The sequence below is a fragment of the Coregonus clupeaformis genome, chromosome 12 (assembly GCF_020615455.1).
Source record: "Coregonus clupeaformis isolate EN_2021a chromosome 12, ASM2061545v1, whole genome shotgun sequence".
NCBI lineage: Eukaryota > Metazoa > Chordata > Actinopteri > Salmoniformes > Salmonidae > Coregonus > Coregonus clupeaformis.
Window position 1 is genome coordinate 33,119,404 of NC_059203.1, and position 26,961 is coordinate 33,146,364.

Genomic DNA, 26,961 nt, shown 5'->3' on the forward strand with positions numbered 1-26,961 from the left:
TCATTCCAAGCGAACGGTCGTGAGATGGAGGTGAGAGCGGTGAGTGGCGCCGCAATGCGGCTGTAGTCCTTGATGAACCTCCTATAGAAGTTCGCAAACCCCAGGAATCGTTGAAGTTGTTTGCGGGTAGAGGGAGCTGGCCAGTCCGTGACAGCAGAGATCTTAGCTGGGTCCATCCGCAACTCCCCCTGAGCTATGATGTAACCCAAAAAGAGGTCTCAGACACATGAAATTCACATTTCTCCATCTTCACAAACAGTTTGTTCTCCAACAACCTTTGCAACACCTGGCGCACATGCAGTTCATGTTCCTGGGAGGACTCTGAGAAAATCAAGATATCATCCAGATAGACAAAAACAAACCGATTCAACATGTCCCGAAGGACATCATTGACTAGTGCCTGAAAAACAGCAGGGGCATTAGACAACCCAAAAGGCATAACCAGATACTCAAAATGTCCCAAGGGTGTGTTGAAGGCAGTCTTCCATTCATCACCCTTACGAATGCGCACCAGGTGATACGCATTTCGTAGATCCAGTTTCGTAAAAATGGTAGCACCATGAAGGAGGGGAAAAGCAGAATTAATCAAAGGCAGAGAATACTTGTTCTTAATGGTGATGTTGTTAAGTCTGAGGGTCTTATCCTTCTTAGCAACAAAAAATAATCCCGCTCCTACAGGTGACGAGGAAGGACGCATAATACCTGCCGCCAAGGAGTCCCGAATGTAGTTCTCCATAGCCTCCGTCTCCGGCCGGGAGAGATTGTACAGGCGACTGCTGGGGAGCGGGGCTCCTGGCTGGAGGTCAATGGCGCAGTCGTAAGGCCGGTGAGGAGGAAGAGAAGTAGGAGGAAGAGAAGTCCTGTGGCACAGGAGAAAAAGTAAATAGAACAGACCAAAAACACAAAGAGCAAAAATAACCAGGTTGAGTCGGCAGCGAGACTAACATGGTCGTCTTGACTATGATCTGACGATGAGTGGTAAGTTTGACCGGGTCTTAAAGGCTGAGGTGATTATGGTGAATGAGCTGCAGCTGGAACCCTGACTCCCGCACACCAGACTTCACTCCTGCAATCAAGGACAGACAGAGGGGAGGGAGAGAGCAGAGAGAGCTACCTATCAGCAGTAGGCCTAACAGATATAGTTAGATATAGGAATTAAACCCACGTTTTCTGGCTTACACCCTTTACAGTAATATATTTAAGCAATAAGGGGGTGTGGTATTTGGCCAATATAACATGGCTAAGGGCTGTTCATATGCACGAAGCAACATGGAGTACCTGGAGCCTACAGCCCTTAACTGTAGTATAATGGCAATATACCACAAACCCCCTTATAGATATTATAAACTGGTTACCAACGTAATTAGAGCAGCGGTCTGATATACCACAGCTTTCAGCCAATCAGCATTCAGGGCTCGAACCATCCAGTTTATAATATTATTTTAATCACACACAATCTCTCTCTCTCTCTCTCTCTCTCTCTCTCTCTCTCTCTCTCTCTCTCTCTCTCTCTCTCTCTCTCTCTCTCTCTCTCTCTCTCTCTCTCTCTCTCTCTCTCTCTCTCTCTCTCTCTCTCTCTCTCTCTCTCTCTCTCTCTCTCTCTCTCTCTCTCTCTCTCTCTCTCTCTCTCTCTCTCTCTCTCTCTCCCCTCCCTCCCTCCCTCCCTCTCTCTCTCTCTCTCTCTCTGTCTCTGTCTGTCTCTCTCTCTCTCTCTCTCTCTCTGCAGTGCCATTTTGTCTCTAGCGGTAGCGGCGGACCTCATGTCTCTTCCCTGCTGCCTGGTGATACCAATGTCCAATGGATCGAGGTTGGGAGTGACATCTGGCAATTTGATGGAGTGGATTTGGTTTCTTGGGGGCAATTCCAGGCCGCTGTCCCTGGGCGCAAAGACCCTTTCTGGTTTGTATATGACTTACATGTGTACGACGGGAGAAAGGGAAGGAATGGTGTGTGTGACTATTGAAGAGAGAGAAAGGGGAAAGCGGTTACTGCAAATGGAAAACAGCAGTCCTCCGCCGTGTACATTAATGCAAGCCTTTCATCACCCCTTCCCCCGAAGCACCGCCTCTCCCCTTATCATTTACTTTAAATACACACATTAGTCTCCTCAATAAAAGCTAATGGCTCTTTATAAAACAGAGGTCTATCTCCAATGAAGGGCCCATTTCCTAGACCCCTCCGAGTCTCCTTTAATCCCAGACAGTGATGCCTGATCCATCCCCCCATAACATAACAGTCTCAACCAGCCCTGGAAAAGGCAACAACAAACAAAAGGCAAATATGTCCAAATACGGAGCCTGCTGCTCGCTAACATGGCTATATAGCCCCTTCCTCAAAACAGATGGGAGGTGAAGAGAAATAAGCGGGAGAGAGTGGCTGTAGATACTGCATGTTTGCCTGCTATTCATCTATGGGTTTGAGGATCTTTAAAGGTGAGAAAAATGTACTCCTGAGTAGGCCTAAATTGGGATGATATGTATGGTGTCCATTTTAGGACACCCTCAGCATCAGGTCTCATGGCTAGGTCGAGAATGTTAGCCGTAAGACATCCTTCCTCGTTGAATTATACACAGGTGGTATAGTAAAGAACACCCATAGATGTACAGTGGGGGAAAAAAGTATTTAGTCAGCCACCAATTGTGCAAGTTCTCCCACTTAAAAAGATGAGAGAGGCCTGTAATTTTCATCATAGGTACACGTCAACTATGACAGACAAATTGAGAATTTTTTTCTCCAGAAAATCACATTGTAGAATTTTTTATGAATTTATTTGCAAATTATGGTGGAAAATAAGTATTTGGTCACCTACAAACAAGCAAGATTTCTGGCTCTCACAGACCTGTAACTTCTTCTTTAAGAGGCTCCTCTGTCCTCCACTCGTTACCTGTATTAATGGCACCTATTTGAACTTGTTATCAGTATAAAAGACACCTGTCCACAACCTCAAACAGTCACACTCCAAACTCCACTATGGCCAAGACCAAAGAGCTGTCAAAGGACACCAGAAACAAAACTGTAGACCTGCACCAGGCTGGGAAGACTGAATCTGCAATAGGTAAGCAGCTTGGTTTGAAGAAATCAACTGTGGAAGCAATTATTAGGAAATGGAAGACATACAAGACCACTGATAATCTCCCTCGAGCTGGGGCTCCACACAAGATCTCACCCCGTGGGGTCAAAATGATCACAAGAACGGTGAGCAAAAATCCCAGAAGCACACGGGGGGACCTAGTGAATGACCTGCAGAGAGCTGGGACCAAAGTAACAAAGCCTACCATCAGTAACACACTACGCCGCCAGGGACTCAAATCCTGCAGTGCAAGACATGTCCCCCTGCTTAAGCCAGTACATGTCCAGGCCCGTCTGAAGTTTGCTAGAGTGCATTTGGATGATCCAGAAGAGGATTGGAAGAATGTCATATGGTCAGATGAAACCAAAATATAAGTTTTTGGTAAAAACTAAACTCGTCGTGTTTGGAGGACAAAGAATGCTGAGTTGCATCCAAAGAACACCATACCTACTGTGAAGCATGGGGGTGGAAACATCATGCTTTGGGGCTGTTTTTCTGCAAAAGGACCAGGACGACTGATCCGTGTAAAGGAAAGAATGAATGGGGCCATGTATCGTGAGATTTTGAGTGAAAACCTCCTTCCATCAGCAAGGGCATTGAAGATGAAACGTGGCTGGGTCTTTCAGCATGACAATGATCCCAAACACACCGCCCGGGCAACGAAGGAGTGGCTTCGTAAGAAGCATTTCAAGGTCCTGGAGTGGCCTAGCCAGTCTCCAGATCTCAACCCCATAGAAAATCTTTGGAGGGAGTTGAAAGTCTGTGTTGCCCAGCGACAGCCCCAAAACATCACTGCTCTAGAGGAGATCTGCATGGAGGAATGGGCCAAAATACCAGCAACAGTGGTTGAAAACCTTGTGAAGACTTAAAGAAAACGTTTCACCTGTGTCATTGCCAACAAAGGGTATATAACAAAGTATTGAGAAACTTTTGTTATTGACCAAATACTTATTTTCCACCATAATTTGCAAATAAATTCATTAAAAATCCTACAATGTGATTTTCTGGATTTTTTTTCCTCATTTTGTCTGTCATAGTTGACGTGTACCTATGATGAAAATTACAGGCCTCTCTCATCTTTTTAAGTGGGAGAACTTGCACAATTGGTGGCTGACTAAATACTTTTTTCCCCCACTGTAGGTCTGACACAGCAAATATTGATGCTGACTCTTCGTTGCATCATATCTTTTCCATATGAATGTCAGTGTTGTTTGATGACTTCCTAATATGGATGCCATATACCTCATTAAACTATGAGCTCTGACTATCAACAGGCAGGTGTCATATTCAGTGTAGAGCTACAACAGTACAAGCTGTGTTTTTCTCAAGGTATGAGACTGACTAGGCAGATTTTTCATACATTACCTGCAATTTATTGTTCAAGATAATCAGTACAGTGTTTGTCCTTTCTCAGACCCAGATTATGCCTACCCATGGACTAAAATGCATTTTCAATTTACATTTACATTTACGTCATTTAGCAGACGCTCTTATCCAGAGCGAGATTCAATAAAGAATGTGTATTAAAGACGGAACAAATATTTAAAATAATATACAGTTGAAGTCAGAAGTTTAGATACAACCTTAGCAAAGTACATTTAAACTCAGTTTTTCACTATTCCTGACATTTAATCCTAGTAAAAATTCCCTGTCTTAGATGAGTTAGGATCACCACTTTATTTTAAGAATGTGAAATGTCAGAATAATAGTAGAGAGAATGATTTATTTCAGCTTTTATTTCTTTCATCACATTCCCAGTGGGTCAGAAGTTTACATACACTCAATTAGTATTTGGTAGCATTGCCTTTAAATTGTTTAACTTGGGTCAAACGTTTTGGGTAGCCTTCCACAAGCTTCCCACAATAAGTTGGGTGAATGTTGGCCCATTCCTCCTGACAGAGCTGTTGTAACTGAGTCAGGTTTGTAGGCCTCCTTGCTAGCACACGCTTTTTCAGTACTGCCCACACATTTTCTATAGGTTTGAGGTCAGGGCTTTGTGATGGCCACTCCAATACCTTGACTTTGTTGTTCTTAAGCTATTTTGCCACAACTTTGGAAGTATGCTTGGGGTCATTGTCCATTTGGAAGACCCATTTGTGACCAAGCTTTAACTTCGTGACTGATGTCTTGAGATGTTGCTTCAATATATCCACATAATTTTCCTTCCTCATGATGCCATCTATTTTGTGAAGTGCACCAGTCCCTCCTGCAGCAAAGCACCCCCACAGCATGATGCTGCCACCCCCGTGTTTCATGGTTGGGATGGTGTTCTTCGGCTTGCAAGCAACCCCCCCTTTCCTCCAAACATAACGATGGTCATTATGGCCAAACAGTTCTATTTTTGTTTCATCAGACCAGGGGACATTTCTCAAAAAAGTACGATCTTTGTCCCCATGTGCAGTTGCATACCGTAGTTAGGCTTTTTTAAGGCGATTTTGGAGCAGTGGCTTCTTCCTTGCTGAGCGGCCTTTCAGGTTATGTTGATATAGGACTCGTTTTACTGTGGATATAGATACTTTTGTACCTGTTTCCTCCAGCATCTTCACAAGGTCCTTTGCTGTTGTTCTGGGATTGATTTGCACTTTTCGCACCAAAGTACGTTCATCTCTAGGAGACAGAACGCGTCTCCTTCCTGAGCGGTATGACGGCTGCGTGGTCCCATGGTGTTTATACTTGCGTACTATTGTTTGTACAGATGAACGTGGTACATTCAGGCATTTGGAAATTGCTCCCAAGGATGAGCCACACTTGTGGAGGTCTACCATTTTTTTTCTGAGGTCTTGGCTGATTTCTTTTGATTTTCCCATGATGTCAATCAAAGAGGAACTGAGTTTGAAGGTAGGCCTTGAAATACATCCACAGGTACACCTCCAATTGACTCAAATGATGTCAATTAGCCTATCAGAAGCTTCTAAAGCCATGACATCATTTTCTGGAATTTTCCAAGCTGTTTAAAGGCACAGTCAACCCACTGGAATTGTGATACAATCTGTCTGTAAACAATTGTAGGAAAAATTACTTGAGTCATGCACAAAGTAGATGTCCTAACCGACTTGCCAAAACTATAGTTTGTTAACAAGTAGAGTGGTTGAAAAACGAGTTTTAATGACTCCAACCTAAGTGTATGTAAACTTCCGACTTCAACTGTATATATTTAAAAGAAATATACACTACCTTTCAAAAGTTTGGGGTCACTTAGACATTTCCTTGTTTTCCATGAAAACATACATTAAATTAGTTTGAATAGGACATATAGCAACATGCATAGGAAATGTAGTCATTGACAAGGATAGAAATAATGATTTTTAATATAAATAATAATTGTGTCCTTCAAACTTTGCTTTCGTCAAATAATACTCAATTTGCAGCAATTACAGCCTTGCAGACCTTTGGCATTCTAGTTGTCAATTTGTTGAGGTAATCTGAAGAGATTTCACCCCATGCTTCCTGAAGCACCTCCCACAAGTTGGATTGGCTTGATGGGCACTTCTTACGTACCATACGGTCAAGCTGCTCCCACAACAGCTCAATAGGGTTGAGATCCGGTGACTGTACTGGCCACTCCATTATAGACAGAATACCAGCTGACTGCTTCTTCCCTAAATAGTTCTTGCATAGTTTGGAGCTGTGCTTTGGGTCATTGTCTTGTTGTAGGAGGATATTGGCTCCAATCAAGCGCCGTCCACAGGGTATGGCATGGCATTGCAAAATGGAGTGATAGCCTTCCTTCTTCAAGATCCCTTTTACCCTGTACAAATCTCCCACTTTACACCACCAAAGCACACCCAGACCATCACATCGCCTCCACCATGCTTGACAGATGGCATCAAGTACTCCTCCAGCATATTTTCATTTGGTCTGCTTCTCACAAATGTTCTTCTTTGTGATCAGAACACCTCAAACTTCGATTTGTCTGTCCATAACACTTTTTCCCAATCTTCCTCTGTCCAGTGTCTGTGTTCTTTTGCCCATCTTTTTTTTTTATTGGCTTGTCTGATATATTACTTTTTCTTTGCAACTCTGCCTAGAAGGTCAGCATCCCGGAGTCGCCTTTTCACTGTTGACGTTGAGACTGGTGTTTTGTGGGTACTATTTAATGAAGCTGCCAGTTGAGGAGGCATCTGTTTCTCAAACATGACACTCTAATGTATTTGTCCTCTTGCTCAGTTGTGCACCGGGGCCTCCCACTCCTCTTTCTATTCTGGTTAGAGACAGTTTGTGCTGTTCTGTGAAGGGAGTAGTACACAGCGTTGTACGAAATCTTCAGTTTCTTAGCAATTTCTCGCATGGAATAGCCTTAATTTCTCAGAACAAGAATAGACTGACGAGTTTCAGAAGAAAGTTATTTGTTTCTGGCCATTTTGAGCCTGTAATCGAAACACAATTGCTGATGCTCCAGATTCTCAACTAGTCTCAAGAAGGCCAGTTTTATTGCTTCTTTAATCAGCACAACAGTTTTCAGCTGTGCTAACATAATTGCAAAAAGGTTTTCTAATGATCAATTAGCCTTTTAAAATTAAAACTTGGATTAGCAAACACAACGTGCCATTGGAACACAGAACTGATGGTTGGCCTCTGTACGCCTATGTAGATATTCCATTAAAAATCAGTCGTTTCCAGCTACAATAGCCATTTACAAGATTAACAATGTCTACACTGTATTTCTGATCAATGTTATGTTATTTTAATGGACAACATTTTTTCTAAGTGACCCCAAAATGTTGAACGGTATTGTGTATATGAGGGATTGGAAATGATGCAGACAATTACATCGATAGCCGCAACAATCTATCTGCAATATTAAAGCTGATATACCCCCTAAAAAATTAAAAATAAATACAAGTATATTATGTGTTTCATGATTGCTTCTCAAAATTGGCCAGTTAGTCTATCTATAAATAGAAGCCCTTTCCCCACTGCATTTAATTACTTTTCAAACAGGCATACAGATAATAAAGACAACTCACAACAAGGCATCCTAATCCTTATTGAAAGTGCATTTAAACATATCAACACAGTAAAATAAAAAATTGGACAAAAAATTAGACAAACAGATGCCCAAACAACCTAATAATCAAAGCAGCAAATGATGGTTTGAATACACTTGGAGCGTGTTTTCCCTATATGTGTGACTCCACTACACCATGTTATGCGGGTAACAGACAGCATCATAGCTTCTGTGCTCATGTCTGGCTCCACTGATTTATTAACATGTTGTGGGATACAAGGTTTGCTTTTGGATTTTGCCACATGAAAGCCAAGGTGGAGGTCAATAGCATAGGCCCTACTGTGGCTATGAAAATATTATCTTGAACATGCTGGGCTCAAAGACAGGCATCACATTTTACCCTACCATGATCAAAGGGAAAGTCTACCCAAAAATGTAAATATGATTTTTCATCACTAGGCAATTTTAGATGCGTCCCAAAGAAAAGTGCATTCCTTGTTCCCCAACAAGAGGGCTGTCTGTCTGTCTCACTCTAAAAGTACATGTTTGAGGTGGCCTTTGGGAAATATGTCTATGGTTAACAGTTTTTTTAGTTTTCCTGCTTTCAAAGTTTTAAATCAAGTTGACAACCATAAGCAAGTAAGAGACCCTGCATAACAGTATTATAATAATATTTTCTTTTTTTAAGCCAGGGATGGGCATCTTCTGTTCTTCAAAAGATAGACACTAAAACCCAGACAAAACCAGACTAACTCTAACCCTAACTGCTTGGATTTGGATATAAAAACATTAAAATAAATTCACAGCTATTCTTAAACAGTGGGGGAAAAAAGTATTTAGTCAGCCACCAATTGTGCAAGTTCTCCCACTTAAAAAGATGAGAGAGGCCTGTAATTTTCATCATAGGTACACGTCAACTATGACAGACAAAAAGAGAAAAAAAAATCCAGAAAATCACATTGTAGGATTTTTAATGAATTTATTTGCAAATTATGGTGGGAAATAAGTATTTGGTCAATAACAAAAGTTTCTCAATACTTTGTTATATACCCTTTGTTGGCAATGACACAGGTCAAACGTTTTCTGTAAGTCTTCACAAGGTTTTCACACACTGTTGCTGGTATTTTGGCCCATTCCTCCATGCAGATCTCCTCTAGAGCAGTGATGTTTTGGGGCTGTCGCTGGGCAACACGGACTTTTAACTCCCTCCAAAGATTTTCTATGGGGTTGAGATCTGGAGACTGGCTAGGCCACTCCAGGACCTTGAAATGCTTCTTACGAAGCCACTCCTTCGTTGCCCGGGCGGTGTGTTTGGGATCATTGTCATGCTGAAAGACCCAGCCACGTTTCATCTTCAATGCCCTTGCTGATGCAAGGAGGTTTTCACTCAAAATCTCACGATACATGGCCCCATTCATTCTTTCCTTTACACGGATCAGTCGTCCTGGTCCCTTTGCAGAAAAACAGCCCCAAAGCATGATGTTTCCACCCCCATGCTTCACAGTAGGTATGGTGTTCTTTGGATGCAACTCAGCATTCTTTGTCCTCCAAACACGACGAGTTGAGTTTTTACCAAAAAGTTATATTTTTGTTTCATCTGACCATATGACATTCTCCCAAACCTCTTCTGTATCATCCAAATGCACTCTAGCAAACTTCAGACGGGCCTGGACATGTACAGGCTTAAGCAGGGGGACACCTCTGGCACTGCAGGATTTGAGTCCCTGGCGGCGTACTGTGTTACTGATGGTAGGCTTTGTTACTTTGGTCCCAGCTCTCTGCAGGTCATTCACTAGGTCCCCCCGTGTGGTTCTGGGATTTTTGCTCACCGTTCTTGTGATCATTTTGACCCCACGGGGTGAGATCTTGCGTGGAGCCCCAGATCGAGGGAGATTATCAGTGGTCTTGTATGTCTTCCATTTCCTAATAATTGCTCCCACAGTTGATTTCTTCAAACCAAGCTGCTTACCTATTGCAGATTCAGTCTTCCCAGCCAGGTGCAGGTCTACAGTTTTGTTTCTGGTGTCCTTTGACAGCTCTTTGGTCTTGGCCATAGTGGAGTTTGGAGTGTGACTGTTTGAGGTTGTGGACAGGTGTCTTTTATACTGATAACAAGTTCAAACAGGTGCCATTAATACAGGTAACGAGTGGAGGACAGAGGAGCCTCTTAAAGAAGAAGTTACAGGTCTGTGAGAGCCAGAAATCTTGCTTGTTTGTAGGTGACCAAATACTTATTTTCCACCATAATTTGCAAATAAATTCATTAAAAATCCTACAATGTGATTTTCTGGAGAAAAAAAATCTCAATTTGTCTGTCATAGTTGACGTGTACCTATGATGAAAATTACAGGCTTCTCTCATCTTTTTAAGTGGGAGAACTTGCACAATTGGTGGCTGACTAAATAAAAAAATTCCCCACTGTATGGAATTGTCATTAACAATAATATGTGAGTATCATACATTGTCATACTAGTAACATATTTTAATATATACTCTCTGAGTCAATCAAAGGTAGAAGTTGTCACACCTTGAAATAAAGGTAATTATAAAGATGACATTTTCGGGGAATGTGGCCACTTGATTTCCAATGTTATGTGTCATATGTTGAGAGGTGATTGGGCAATTGAAGTCAGTTTATTTTTATTTTTAATCTTCAGCTATTGAATTCTATGTCTGCTTTTTATTTAAGAGAGCTCGGTGTTGCCAGCGAATCTGTCTGTCTGTCCAGGCATATTTGTTACTTATTTAGTAGACAAGGCTTGAATTAAAAAAGTGAAGGTAGTGCCTGAGGTAGAATAAAAAATCTAAGAGACGGATCTCAATTTATTGACAGAGTTGCTATGTAGAGGTTTGAGAGGGTGAGCACTAAAATTCATAAATCAAAAGTTAATGACCCATTTAACAGAATCAAATGATTGTCTGACTGTTTGAAAGGCAGATAGACGATCTAAAGATGACTCACTAGACAGAGCTAATCCATCTACATGGTAGTAGAAGTTGATTTTGTGACGACACACTGCTAGAAATGTAGAACAACTACACATCTGTAGACTCATTTTATTCATTTATTTTCACCAGTCATCATCAAATAACAACATTTTCCTGTCACAATCCCTCCATTTCTCTCTCATCTGTCCCTCTCTGACTGTCACTCTCACTTTGCTACTAGAACCTGGAATGACTGGGAAGGAAATAGAAAATAAGCTGAAACCTGGAGTAGGGCCTTACCCGTGGCATTTGGGGGAATTATAGGGGTTTAGTTCTCTCAACTTGACCCCGGTCCTAATGACTTGTAGTTTAAGTCTTTTGGCTCCTAGCAGGGTGTTGTCCTAACCTCCACTTGTCTGCTGTGTGTCCAAACACAAAGAGAAAGGAAAACAGGGCCCACAGGAGCAGGGGCTTAGCCTCCGCAGCACATTCTCACCAGTGGAGTCTGCTGAGGGGAGGACGGCTCATAATAATGGCTGGAATGGAGTCAATGGAATGGTATCAACCACATGGAAACCACGTTGTTGATGTGGTTGATACCATTCCATTGACCCCATTCCAGCCATTATTATGAGCCGTCCTCCCCTCAGAAGCCTCCACTGGTTCTCACAGCACAGCAGACGCCCCACCGCAGTCTCTCGTTCTTCTCTGCGGCCTGCACAGGTTATACCAGGGTCTCTCTCCCTCTGATGTGGATGGTTTGTTAGATAGCATCATGGTCTCATTAGAATGAGCACAGCTCCTATCCCAGCCTCGGACGCATCCACCTCTACTATGAATGCCAAGGAGGGATCAGGATGAGCCAGCACGGGAGCCGAGGTAAACAGAGCCTTCAGGTGACCATAATAGTTTGCTTTGTTTTAATTTTACTGGACTGATGGCCTGCATCTGATGGTCAGTCTGACGGAAGGTAAGAAGCAGCGGTGAGGGCGGCTGCCTCTCACCCGACTCACCGTCCCTCCCTCCCTCCACTGAGAAAAGGGGACGTGGTCTTCCAGCTGATGGCGAAACTCAAGTCACACTGCATTATTTCTGCCTCATGCACCAATTCATGTTGTTACTCCTATGACCAGAGAAAGTGAAATATTCCTTGATATTAAAAAAGACACAAGCCACTAATAATAACGACACAAGCTTATCGGAACACTTTGCTATACTCATTAATTGCAGCTGCAATGCTGGTTGTAGCGTGTGGAAGTAGGGAGAACTCACATTTTATGGCTAAAGGTATTGAACAAAGTGTTGACAGTGCTGAATAACAACTTAAACATGAATTTACACATAAAAACAGCAGGTGAAGAAAACATTTTTTCCGACACAGTTACATTATGTCTGTTTAGAAAGTACAATACAGTCTTCTTTATAGAAAAACAAAACAAATCGTGAAAGATAATTTGCGAGTCTGCCAGTGTGTACTGTCTGTAGGCCTACGTGTAGTTCAAAATGGCTTCCCTCTCACAGGAGTGGTTGCAACCTGTGGAGAATTTGTCTTCGTCAAACAATATTGCCAAAGACGTTTCAAGCCTTTTTCTCCAACCTCTCCTGTAGTTACGACCTCTTCAAAGACGATGAGTAGCGCAGCATCTCTGTGCCTCGACACTAATGGGGTATAATGGCTCTGGAATGGAGAGAGCAAGAGAAAAAAGAGAGAAAGAAAGAGAGAGCATTGGACATGTCAGAGTAGTGTCATTTATGAACAGTCTGCACAATTTTCATATATTCTTTGAACTCGACAGGGTTATTGTGTGATTCCTGTATTAATACTTAAAGTGATGCTCATCTCCAAGAAAAGGTTTGTGATAATTGTTTTGACTACCATTCGGTAAAATGGATTTCTCACAAACAAAACATTTGGTATTTTATTTTGCTTATAAGCTGTTACTTCCGGTAGCTGACATTGCCTGGAATTTGTACTTCAACCTCCATTGATTTTAGATGCAAAATCATAACATTTTATAAAGGTGACTCTGACTATGAAGTCCTTGTGACCTGACCAATAGACGTCCTTGTGACCTGTTACAAAATGTGTCCTGTACCAAAACTCTTGTCCTGTTTTACGAAAGATGTGTCCTCTTACAACATTTTAATAAAGCAATTCTTCAAATCTTTGCAACAACCTCATAAAGTAACTTGCCATATCCAAAGTGGGAAAATAATCCATATCCAAATAGTTGAGTCATTTAATTTTGATCTTATCTCGCTGGTCTCTGTGAGCAAGGATTTCTTCACACCCTGGGAAACTTCTTGTCTGATTACGACATTATTACCACATTATGAACAATACATTTGGCCGAGGATTATCCACATTAGATTAGATTGTAGATCAGAGCTTCTCAAACCATTTAAGATTTCGCAAAAAGTTTCAGGGTCATCCACACAAACATTCTCCCTTGCAGATAAGGAACTTCTGTGAAACCATGAGACTCTTGGGACCTAGTTGATACATTAGTGGGACTTTATGCCATTATTCTAATAGCTCCCACAACCATCACCCTTTACCCCCAATAACGTCAGAGTGGACAGAGGATTTACTCCGGATTACATGGCAGTTCTCATAATAATGTAAAACATATGAGGAGAGCGGACTCCAAACCCACCAATCAGTTACATAGTGCCTCTACCTTTTTAAGTCGTTTGACAACTGACGGTTTGATTTACTCTAAAAGAACTGTAGATGCTCTGTGTGCAACACAGCTCGAGAATTGATTCTCAATTTCATTAGCTGGGCGATAACGAATGTATTATTGACCGCTTTCTTTGCTTGTACAAGACACAAAGACTTTGCAGCCTGTTTGTGCACTTATTTGTTTAAGTTTACAGGTATTTAAGCTCTCGTGTTTCAGTTTACTCTATTGAAAACATTTTGTCTGCGTGGAAAGTTTTGGATGATAATTTGTAATCTGAACATAACTGCAGTCCCAGCCATCTTAAGTACCCCGAGTATAGCTCAGCATCTTGTTTTTGCAACCACCATTTCATACTTTGAAAATAATTCCCATACATATACAGCAATTTGCCAGGCCATGGTAGAAAACATGTTCTTGGGTTTCTGCAAAACATTTATGAGTTATTTGTCTCGTCACATTGCATTTCCATGCCTTAGAAAGTGTGTCCCAAAGCAAACAAAGGTAAACAAAACCCTATTTTATATTTGCATCATATGACAACTCTGGCAGGGAGGTCTGTTATGGTACAGTAGGTTAGCATTACACTAGCCCTGCGCTAACGCTAACATAGCACTCAGCAGATAAACGCTTACCACAGTCTAGCCACCACCTAGTCACTTCAGACCACATGTCCCCACTAAGTAAAACTGAAGCTTGTTGTTCAGCCTGAGAAACCATAGGTAGCTGCTTCAACTATTCCACTTACTAGTGTGTTCCATAAGAAGAAAATAGCTCTTAATACCTTTAAGATATTATATAACGATAAGATAGATAATTAAGATAACATATTAAGATAAGATACAAATGTATTTGAAATTGTTTCATTCCACTTTTAGAAATGTAACAATGACCAGCTTTGAATAGTGGAAAATACAAGTTCAGAGCTTAAGTGAATAAGAGTATGTTTTGTTTGAATGTTTTGTTTTATGATTTAAATGTCAATTTGATTAAGGCGCCATAATTTTTTCCCTCAACGTCAGAGCCTTATTGTCTGTATTTTTAAAAACCTGTGAACACTTGGGTTAACAATACTCCCATTGTAGTTGAAATCTGGGGTATTCTGTACATTAAATACAATTACAGAGATTAAGCCAAGTACAAGCAAAAATGTAAATTTCTGTACATTAGGGCAATCATTGTTATACTTAATTTATACAAATGTCCTAAATGGTATAGAATTGTTTCATCATGTCATATAATATTTTCCAATTCATTCCTACTCTGAAACATTTTGGTGAAGGTAAAGGGATCTTGTAACTGCTCAACTATCAAAGAAATAACCTGATAAACCAAACCATCATCATAATCTTTCTTTATTTCTCACTGTCAAACCAAAATTAAGATTGATGTTTTCCTTGCTTCACATGTGTTAATGCTTTTCCACTGACTTCTTAGACATGCATTATATCATTTTATTTGCAAGACTTAAAACCAGATTGCCAGATTCAATTTGGTCATAAAAAAAATACAAAATTGTACAATATAAAAAATGCTTAATATAAGGTTCTTAACAGCAGATTTGAATTGTACTTAAGTAAGCAGTTTAGTCTACAGTAAGGTTGCTTTAGGGTTATTGAGTTTTATGGCAAATATTTGGCATACTGTAATATAGTTCTGAACAGGTTCCAAACAGTACTGTGTAGCAATTTGTAAAATCTGTGTTTATGGGATCTTCTCCAATAACATTTTATGTTTAACTGGAGATATTAGATTGGACTAGATTCAATCAGAGAACAAAGGAAATGACTTGGCAGTTGATGATAGTGATGCATTTCACAATGACCTAACTTGTATCATGCTATTATCATACATGTTGTTCTGTCTGTAAGACCGATTTGACCATTGCATGGTCATATTGGCCAACTTTTAGTCAATAAAGTTGACAGACAGACAGTGTGCTTGCGTGTGTGTGACTCTCCTCTTCTCTCCCTGCTTCTCTCCTGTCAAGCTGTAACATCAGATGATATATCCTCCAGGGGGAGGCACTGCCTGTGCTGCTTGGCTCCTATGGCCTGTAGAGAGAGTGTATGTATCAGTGTGTGCGCTGCTAGGGCGCCGCGGCAAGCTCCCCTCGGGCTGCACTGGCAGGCTGGTGCCAGAGAGTCTCACCTAGGCAGGTTAGCCTGGGAACAGGCAGATGCATACATACCACAGGGTTTCCCATTTCTGGCAACATACTTTCTGTCCACATACTTTCTCACATTTTTGCTTCTTCCAGACACTTGACACCACTGAGTAGACCTACTGATATATTGGACTTCTTAACAAAACATCATTATGATTATGGTGGGATTTTCAGAAAATGTGTATGTTTGATTTCTCAATGCACAAAGGAACAAAGATAATATTTTAATCACATGCACATTTGAAAACACATGCAGATTTTTGGACACACAGAGAAGTGACAGTACCACCCAGAATGTAAGCTAGTGTCTCATTAAACAGCTTCATCTGTAGGACTCTGTCCATCTTCCACAGTGTTCCCTCTGATGACCCTGTCACACTTACAGTCTCTGTGGTACGCGGTGTGTGTGTGTGTGTGTGTCTGTGTGTGTCTGTGTGTGTGTGCATTCATACGTGTGTGTGTGTGTGTGTGTGTGTGTGTGTGTGTGTGTGTGTGTGTGTGTGTGTGTGTTTGCCTACACATTTTACTGTAAGCAAGTGTGAACTTTAAAAGTCTGTGGAGTACAGTTGCCCTCATGACCCTGTCACACATATCTGTGTGTGTGTGCGTGTGTGTGCGTTGGTGTGTGTTTGTGTGGGTGCATGCATGTTTGTTTGTGTGTGCATGTGTGTGTGTGTGCGTGTGCGTGTGTGTGCATGTGTGCGTGTGGATGTGTGTGTGTGTACACACGTGTGCTTTCATATATCTTTGTTAGTCAGAGCAGGAACAACCTACGTGTCAGGCCACAGTCATTCATCCATCATGTAAAATCAGGACACTGAGCTTTGTTGACACTACATCCCTACCAGTGGCAGTCTGTGCCGTTTAGTATGAGGGAGGATTATATATTTTTAAATAAGCATGGCCTTATTTCTATTACAGCATATTGGATGAGTGCTATGAAAAGATTTGCCCCCTTTCAAATTTTCTCTACTTTTGCTGCATATCTGTGATACTGAATGTTATCAGATCTTCAACCAAAACCTAATATTAGATAAAGGGAACATAAGTGAACAAATAACACAACAATTACATATTTAATTCATTTATTTCATAAACAAAGTTATACAACACCCAATTCCCCTGTGTGAAAAAGTAATTGCCCCCTTACACTCAATAACTGGTTGTGCCACCTTTAGCTGCAATGACTCCAACCAAATGCTTCCTGTAGTTGTTGATCAGTCTCTCATGTCGCTGTGGAGGAATTTTGGCCCACTCTTTCATGCAGAACTGCTTTAAATCAGTGACGTGTGGGTTTCCAAGCATGAACTGCTCGTTTCAAGTCCTGCCACAACATCTCAATTGTGATTAGGTCTGGACTTTGACTAGGCCATTCCAAAACTTCCAATTTGTTGCTTTTTAGCAATTTTCATGTAGACTTGATTGTGTGTTTTGGATCATTGTCTTGCTGCATGACCCAGTTGCGCTTCAGCTTCAGCTCACAGACGGATGGTCTGACATTCTCCTGTAGAATTCTCTGATACAGAGCAAAATTCATGGTTCCTTCTATTAAGGCAAGTCGTCCAGGTCCTGAGGCAGCAAAGCATCCCCAAACCAACACACCACCACCACCATGCTTGACCTTTGGTATTCTTACTGTGGAATGCAGTGTTTGGTTTTCGCCAGGCATAATGGGACCCATCTCGTCCAAAAAGCTGACTCAAATTTGCCAAAAAGCACCTGGATGATCATCAAGACTCTTGGAAGAACGTTCTATGGACAGATTATTCAAAAGTATAACTTTTTGGACGACTTGAAAGGAGCAGTTCATGCTTGAAAACCCACACGTCACTGTTAAAGCAGTTCTGCATGGAAGAGTGGGCCAAAATTCCTCCACAGCGACGTGAGAGACTGATCAACAACTACAGGAAGCATTTGGTTGGAGTCATTGCAGCTAAAGGTGGCACAACCAGTTATTGAGTGTAAGGGGGCAATTACTTTTTCACACATGGGAATTGGGTGTTGCATAACTTTGTTTATGAAATAAATATGTAATTGTTGTGTTATTTGTTCACTTATGTTCCCTTTATCTAATATTAGGTTTTGGTTCAAGATCTGATAACATTCAGTATCACAAATATGCAAAAGTAGAGAAAATTAGATAGGGGGCAAATACTTTTTCATAGCACTGTATATAATTCCTCGCAACTATCTACGCGCTCTCCTCCTCTCACCTTTTCCCTTTGCTTGTGGACTTTAGTGCACAACACATCAGCTGTCTGTGACCAGGCAAAATACATTTTACAAGCCAAACCTTCATATCATGACTGTTAACCGCTACACACAGCCTACATCATTGTCACCTCATAGTCAACATAGCCACTAGAACTAACGCTACAGTCACGCAGTACAGTGAACAGTCAGAAAGCAGTTTAGCAGTTACACCGGCGGGCCCCGGTGGTAATAAATTAATAAAACCAAAAGCTTACCTTGACTTGGAAGAGCTCCAGTGTTGGATAGCCAGCTAGCTAACATAGCATCCCTCTCTGTTTGAGCCAGGTGTTTGAGTAGGCTAAACTAGCTAGCTCTCTCTCTCTCTCTCTCTTGCTTCTCCTTAATTTAGGAATAAATTCATTTCTTCAAAACTGTTCAACTATTATCTTTCTCTCTCTTTGAGTCAACTACTCACCACATTTTATGCACAGTAGTGCTAGCTAGCTGTAGTTTATGCTTTCAGTACTATATTAAATCTCTGATCCTTTGATTGCGTGGATAACATTTTAGTTCATGCTGTAAGAGCTCTGATAGGTTGGAGGACGTCTTCCGGAAGTTGTCATAATTACTGTGCAAGTCTATGGAAGGGGGTGAGAACCAAGAGCCTCCTAGGCTTTTTTTTAAGTCAATGTACCCAGAGGTGGACAGAAGCTAGCTGTCCTCCGGCTACACCATGGTGCTACCCTACAGAGTGCTGCTGAGGCTACTGTAGACCTTTATTGCAAAACATTGTGTTTTAAACAATTATTTGGTGACATTAATATATTTAGTATAGTTTTATCTAAAAAGGATAACTTTTTTAATGTTTCACTTTTTATTTGTATGAAATTCACTGAGGAGGACGGCCCTCCCCTTCCTCCTCTGAGGAGCCTCCACTGATCCTTACATCCCAGACAGTCATAAAAATATAAATTCAAAGACAAGCCAACATGTCTTGAAATCTGTTCAGGAAACATGCATACGGTACGAACACGTGTTTATGTACGTAGCAGATCATTATCTTTGAATCTTGATGAGATTTGGTTCTCATCATTATACACCTCAACATGTAAATGTGATGCTTACACCATCCATAGAGTGATGTGTCGAGGGGAGCAAACACACACACATACACACACACACACACACAACCATTTGTATCTCACAGCACCATCCCCTCCTCTGTGGATATGTGATACAGATTATAGGGTGAAGTTGAACTAGACACTGATCTTAGGTCGGTCTTGTATTTTCTCCACTAATGGTTAAGATTTAGATATGGGAAGGATAAGCTGATCCTCGGTCTGTGCCGAAGGGCTACGGGCAACTACCTGGCAACTGAATGTGAGAACAAGAGAATCCAGAAAGAAGGTCTAACCCATGTAATCATTGTATTTAGATAACAAGCAGCACATCAAATGAATCCTAAATGATTTGTCAGCTGTGTGTGTGTGTTTGTGTGTGTGTGTTTGCGTGTGTGTGTGTGTGTTTGCGTGTGTGCGTGTGTGCGTGTGTGCGTGTGTGTGAGTGTGTGTGTGTGCGTGTGCGTGTGCGTGTGCGTGTGCGTGTGTGTGTGTGTGTGTGTGTGTGCCTGTGTGCTTGTGCTCTCTTCAATGGAGGGCTGTTGAGACTATTTACTGAGTTTAGAGTAGACAGTTTGATGTTTGTTTGATTATACGATCATTTATTTATATGATGTCATAAAACAATGTCAAATCAAATACTACAAAAAGGATAACAATTGGATTGTTGTAACTTTGCTGCAAAGAGGAGCAATAAAGATAAGTTAGGCTAGCACCCTCCTGTGTTAGTAAAGAGGACTGCATCTCAACCACTAAGCACTCACACATGCAACTTCATTCGGTCCCGTCCTCCACAGTCTTTTTGTTTTTACTTTATCATTCGTTCAATGCAGGTGTAATTCATATAATTCATATTAATATAAATTTTTTCAATGCTTTCTTGACACTCGATCTAGAGACAATATTTGAATTTAAGCATAGACTAATTTACACACATAAATCGTAAGCAACCCAGGAAAATTCTCCATGTCTCCCATCCAAAGTCACACCTAGGGTTGCAAAATTCCTGGAACTTTCAATAAATTCCCTGTTTTTCCCAAAATCCAGGTTGGAGGATCCCCGGGATCGAGAATCCTCCAACCAAGACATCTAGAAAACCCTAGTCAAACCATTACAGCTAGACCATTGACCAGTTCTCCATTACTCACCAAGATACTTCCATCCATTGAAAGGACAGTATGGAATGCTCATAAATTGTAGTTGTGTAAAATAAGAGTTGACATGGAGACCATCACACCCTAAGTGGGAGCCCCCAATGAAACAAACATCTTGGGCCACACTCTGAGTAATATCTTGCTTAAGAGGTTGTAAAATGTGCTTCATGAGTGAGTCTCATAAAAACGATGACTTCCCATTCCCTTGGGCTATAATACCCAGAAGGTTACTGTATTTGAAGACTGTTGTGATCAGATTTCACCATTTCGATTTCATCTCCAATTTGAGTGTCCGGTACCAGAGCGCCAAGTCTGGGACCAAAAGGCTCCTGAACAGTGTCTCCCCCCAAGCCATAAGACTGCTGAACAGTTCATCAAATGGCTACCCTGACTATTTGCATTGACCCGCTTTTATTATTTTGTCACGATCGTTGAGAGACAGGTCAGACCAAGGTGCAGCGTGGTATGCGTACATATTTATTAGTGAAGATAAACACTTGACAAAACAACAAAAGCAATGAAACGTGAAGTCCTATGGGCTATAATCACAACAAGCCTGACAGGAACACAAACAAGATCCCACAACCCAGGCAGGAAAACTGTCTGCCTAAGTATGATCCCCAATCAGGGACAACGAGCGACAGCTGCCTCTGATTGGGAACCACACCCGGCCAAACATAGATGTACAATACATAGAGTTTCACACCCTGACCAAACTACCTAGAGAATAACAGTCTCTCCAGGTCAGGGCGTGACAGGGCTGTGCACGCGCACTGGAGACACAGTATGTCGAACCGGCGCAGGATATGCTGGACCGAGGAGGCTTACTGGAGACCAGGAGCGTTGAGCCGGCACAACCCGTCCTGGCTGGATGGCGCTAGCACAGGACGCACTGGACTGTGCCGGCGCACTGGCGACACAGTGCGTATCTCCGCATAACACGGAGCCTGCACAGTCACACGCTTCCTAGCGTGAGTACGGGGAGTTGGCTCTGCTCTGAACCCTGGCTCCGCCAACCACCCCATGTGTCCCCCAAAAAAATGTTATTGGGGCTGCTTCTCTGGCTTTCTTCGTGACCGAGTCCTCTTGAGTCGCCGTTTCTCCTCTCCTGCCTGGGCCTCCTCCTTCGCCCAGGGTCCTCTACCAGCCAATATCTCCTCCCAAGTCCAAAATGACTTCCCCACCTGTGTCCAGGGTGTCTGCTGTTCCTGGGCACGCTGCTTGGTCCGTTGGTGGTGGGGTCTTCTGTCACGATCGTTGAGAGACGGGTCAGACCAAGGTGCAGCGTGATATTCGTACATATTTATTAATGAAGATAAACACTTGACAAAACAACAAAAGCAACGTAACGTGAAGTCCTATGGGCTATACTCACAACAAGCCTAACAGGAACACAAACAAGATCCCACAACTAAGGTAGGCAACCAGGCTACTTAAGTATGATCCCCAATCAGAGACAACGAGCGACAGCTGCCTCTGATTGGGAATCACACCCGGCCAAACATATAAAGATCAACCTAGATCTACAACATAGAAATACACTAACATAGATCTCAACAGAAAACTCACACCCTGACCCAACCAACAAGAGTTCTCTCGATCAGGGCGTGACATATTTTTTGCACTGACTCTCTTGCACTGGCTCTATGCACACTCACTGGACTCTACCCACACACTCACACATACTACACTGACACTCCAACACACACACATACACACGCACACACACACACACATACACACACACACACACACACACACACACACACTACATACGCTTACTCACACAAAACACACACACATACATATTGATGCCACACACACACACACTCACACATAGACACACTTTCACACGCTTCACATACACTGCTGCTACTCTGTTTATTATCTATCCTGATTACCTAGTCACTTTTACCCCTCCCCACATATACATACTGTATTACCCCAATAACCTCAACTACCTCGTACCTCTGCTCATTGACTCGGTACCAGTACTCCTTGTATATAGCCTCGTTATAGGTATATTATTGTGTTACTATTTCTTTTGTTTTGTCTATTTAGCTATTTTTTTTTACATTTTAACTGCATTGCTGTGAAAGGGCTCGTAAGTAAACATTTCACAGTTAAGTCTATACCTGTTGTATTCGGCGCATGTGACAAATAAATGTTGATTGATTTGATTTGTATCGAAGTGTACAGTTTATGTAGTATAAAGCTCCTTTAAGATCTAGCTGAAATAGATATGCATTAACGGATTGATCTATAAAATATTAACATTTAGTTTATCAATTCATTTCATTATTGATTTATGTTCTGAGAGCTTATATATTATATTGAAGAAGATAGGTCAGACACAAAGAGGGCATTCATTTAATGGTCCAATGTTCAATTGTAGCACCCCAGATTCTGGGTGTCAAGTCAAGTCACATTTTATTAACACTGCGTTATAAATGTCCCAATACACTCCCCCCCCCTCCTCAAAAAAATTTAACAATAAAGTGAATGACATCCACTTTCAACTTCCGAGCAACAAACAACCATTAAATGAATGCCCTCTTTGTGCCAGCAAGGTGGTTTCCCCCCCCCAATTATGCTTTTCCTTATTATGGACCCTAATGCTTCGGGTACAAAAGTTACTTTCAGCATTTTAGGCCAGGGTAATTAGGCCAGGATTTAGGTCTACTACAAAATAGGTTGTTCATTTTAAGACTTTTAAGACAACATCCACTAGGCTACTAATTCCAATACACTAATATATTATTTAGCAAGCATACATCTGTACACAATGGGGTGAAAAAAAATACTGTTTAAATGTGATGAGCCCCTATCCCAGCTCAGAACAAAACGTGGATCTCATGAGTGAGACTTTTCCCAAAGACTCTACAGGTACAGTGTAGGAAGCGTCAGCCAAACACAGGAAGGCGTTTATAAATAAATAAAGATAAACAGTATATATATATATATATATATATATATATATATATATCTGGCTCTATTAAACACACTCTTGGCATCCGTTCTCTGCTCTTTCTTAGTCAAAGTCCCTGCATTACCTGAGGAGAACTTGGCATGGCAGCTGTGCGCACAATGGAAAATTCGAAAATCTGGTGCCCATGGGTGAAAAACAATTATGGGTTTGTGGTCATTACAATGGTGTACAAAGGGAATGAAAATACCAGAGCTTAATGTTTTACCGTAAAAACGCTGGGAGCGAAATGAATGTAATTAAGACCACAAATATCTCAGGCTTTCGTAAAACATACTTTTACTGCCTCACCAGGATGCATGTACTCTACCTTCTTGAACCCTGCTTGAAATCAAGGGCCCCCTTAACTGACTAAGAAATAATTGAGGCAGGTAGCCTAGTGGTAAAGAGCTTTGTGCCAGCAACCGAAAGGTTGTTGGTTCAGATCCCTGAGCTGACTAGGTGAAAAATCTGTTGATTTTCCCTTGAGCATGGCACTTAACCCTAGTTGCTCTGGATAAGAGCATCTGCTAAATGATTAAAATTAGCCTGCTTTATTTTTGTTTACCAATGTTGAGTTATTCTTGACCAAAGAATCCTTCTCTGTCCCGTGATGAATTGGATATTCGGTATGGAACGTTTTACACAATTGTTGTGTGTTTGTGTAATACACTTCAGAATCTGTTTGTGTCTTATTCCTAGCACGCAATGATTACATCAAACTTGTGACTCTACAAACTTGTTGGATGCATTTTGTTTCCGATAATTTTGTGCCCAATAGAAATTAATAGTAAACAATGTATTGTGTCATTTTGGAGTCACTTTTATTGTAAATAAGAATAGAATATGTTTCTAAACAATTCTGCATTAATGTGGATGCTACCATGATTATGGCACAAAATAATCTGATACACAACCAAAACAAACAGCAAATGCATCCAACAAGTTTGTAGAGTCAGAAGATTGATGTAATCATTGCATGCTATGAATATGTGACCAAATACTAAATTTTTTACTACTTTAATACAAATATACAGTGCTATGAAAAGTATTTGCCCCCTTTCTGATTTTCTCTACTTTTGCATATCTGTGATACTGAATGTTATCAGATCTTCAACCAAAACCTAATATTAGAAAAGGGAACATAAGTGAACAAATAACACAACAATTACATATTTATTTCATAAACAAAGTTATGCAACACCCAATTCCCCTGTGTTAAAAAGTAATTGCCCCCTTACACTCAATAACTGGTTGTGCCACCTTTAGCTGCAATGACTCCAACCAAATGCTGCCTGTAGTTGTTTATCAGTCTCTCACGTCGCTGTGGAGGAATTTTGGCCCACTCTTCCATGCAGAACTGCTTTAACTCAGTGACGTGTGGGTTTTCAAGCATGAACTGCTCGTTTCAAGTCCTGCCACAACATCTCAATTGGGATTAGGTCTGGACTTTGACTAGGCCATTCCAAAACTTCCAATTTGTTGCTTTTTAGCAATTTTCATGTAGACTTGATTGTGTATTTTGGATCATTGTCTTGCTGCATGACCCAGGTGCGCTTCAGCTTCAGCTCACAGACGGATGGTCTGACAGTCTCCTGTAGAATTATCTGATACAGAGCAGAATTCATGGTTCCTTCTATTAAGGCAAGTCGTCCAGGTCCTGAGGCAGCAAAGCATCCCCAAACCATCACACCACCACCACCATGCTTGACCTTTGGTATGACGTTCTTACTGTGGAATGCAGTGTTTGGTTTTCGCCAGGCATAATGGGACCCATCTCGTACAAAAAGTTGACTCAAGTTTGCCAAAAAGCACCTGGTTGATCATCAAGACTCTTGGAAGAACGTTCTATGGACAGATTATTCAAAAGTATAACTTTTTGGACGACTTGAAACGAGCAGTTCATGCTTGAAAACCCACACGTCACTGTTAAAGCAGTTCTGCATGGAAGAGTGGGCCAGAATTCCTCCACAGCGACGTGAGAGACTGATCAACAACTACAGGAAGCATTTGGTTGGAGTCATTGCAGCTAAAGGTGGCACAACCAGTTATTGAGTGTAAGGGGGCAATTACTTTTTCACACAGGGGAATTGGGTGTTGCATAACTTTGTTTATGAAATAAATTAAATAAATATGTAATTGTTGTGTTATTTGTTCACTTATGTTCCCTTTATCTAATATTACGTTTTGGTTGAAGATCTGATAACATTCAGTATCACAGATATTCAAAAGTAGAGAAAATTAGAAAGGGGGCAAATACTTTTTCATAGCACTGTAATTGACTTTGTCCCAACACTTTTGGTCTCCTAAAATGGGGGGACTATGTACAGAAAGTGCTGGAGTACAGAGCCAAAACAACAAAATATGTGTCACTGTCCCAATACTTTTGTAGCTCACTGCATGTAAGTGATTATGTATTGTCACTTACTAAGCAATCTGTACATTAGTTAAACTCCAAAGCATCACTGTGCATGAAGCTCCATTTATCTAGTGGACTTCCAACAGTGCTGAAACACATTGAGACACAGGAGGAATGATAGAACATAGTAAAACCTCCCATGAATGATGAATCAGTGTTGTCACTCATACGTACTTTCTACTTGTTCTTGCCTTCCGTCAAAACCACACTAGCTGCCTTTTTTGAGCCTATAATTGTGGCTCCTGGAAAATCTCATCATAAAAGGTACACAGTACACTGTAAGAAGATAAGTCATATTTGGTTTTACTTTTCGGTGAAATTGGATTTTCCTCTTTAAGAGACTGTATTTCACTTTCATATTCCTACTGTTTTCCAGTAACATGATGTGCCTCGTTACATGACTGCATGCCAAAGGACAATCAGTCTGTCAAAACACATTTCAAAATGGGTAGAAACAGCATGGAAACGACCAACAAAACGACAAAATAAGCGAAAGGAGGGAAAGAGAAGTGGAGAAGTTGAGAACGGAGTACTGTCAGAGGTATGTGACAACTGCCGTTATTGAAAGAGTAAAGGATACCTCATTCGGCCCTTTGGCATTTCAATGTTAACCGTTACAGAGGCTGCTTGTAGCAACTCCCTTTGAAGTCAGGCTGAATCAGCCATCCTGTATGCTCAGACTGGACTGGGTGGGTCATCGAGTGACAGGTCCAATAAGTGTAATTATAGTGGCTGCTGGGACTAAGTTATGTTGTCTACCGACCCCACCTTCTATGGAGCCAGTTGGACTGTTAACTACCGTGTCAGACCAGGCAACTGAAGGCATCAAGGCCCCATTGACCTACAGCAATAAACACACAATCAGGCAACACACGGATACTGGGATACACACACTCCCGCACAGCCTCGCAAACAACTGGGAGTGTGAACACAAGCACACATGCACTCATGCACACATGCTCACACACACAAACACTGAGTCTCACACACACACGCACATACACATGCATGCATGCAAGCACAAAGCACACAAGCACTCACACACACACACACACACGCACACACACGCAAGCAAGCACACACACACACACACACACACACACACACACACACACACACACAAACACACACACACACTCAGGAGTATGTCTCAAACATAATAGACAGGCCAGCGCTGCTCTCGGATCAGCTTTATATACCCATATTCTGACCTTACTGGACCTTCGCGTCTTAAAACTGTTCTTTCACACAGGTATTGCATAGGCTCACTGCAACATGTGAGTGCTTGGAAAGGGTGGGCTTGCGTGTAAAA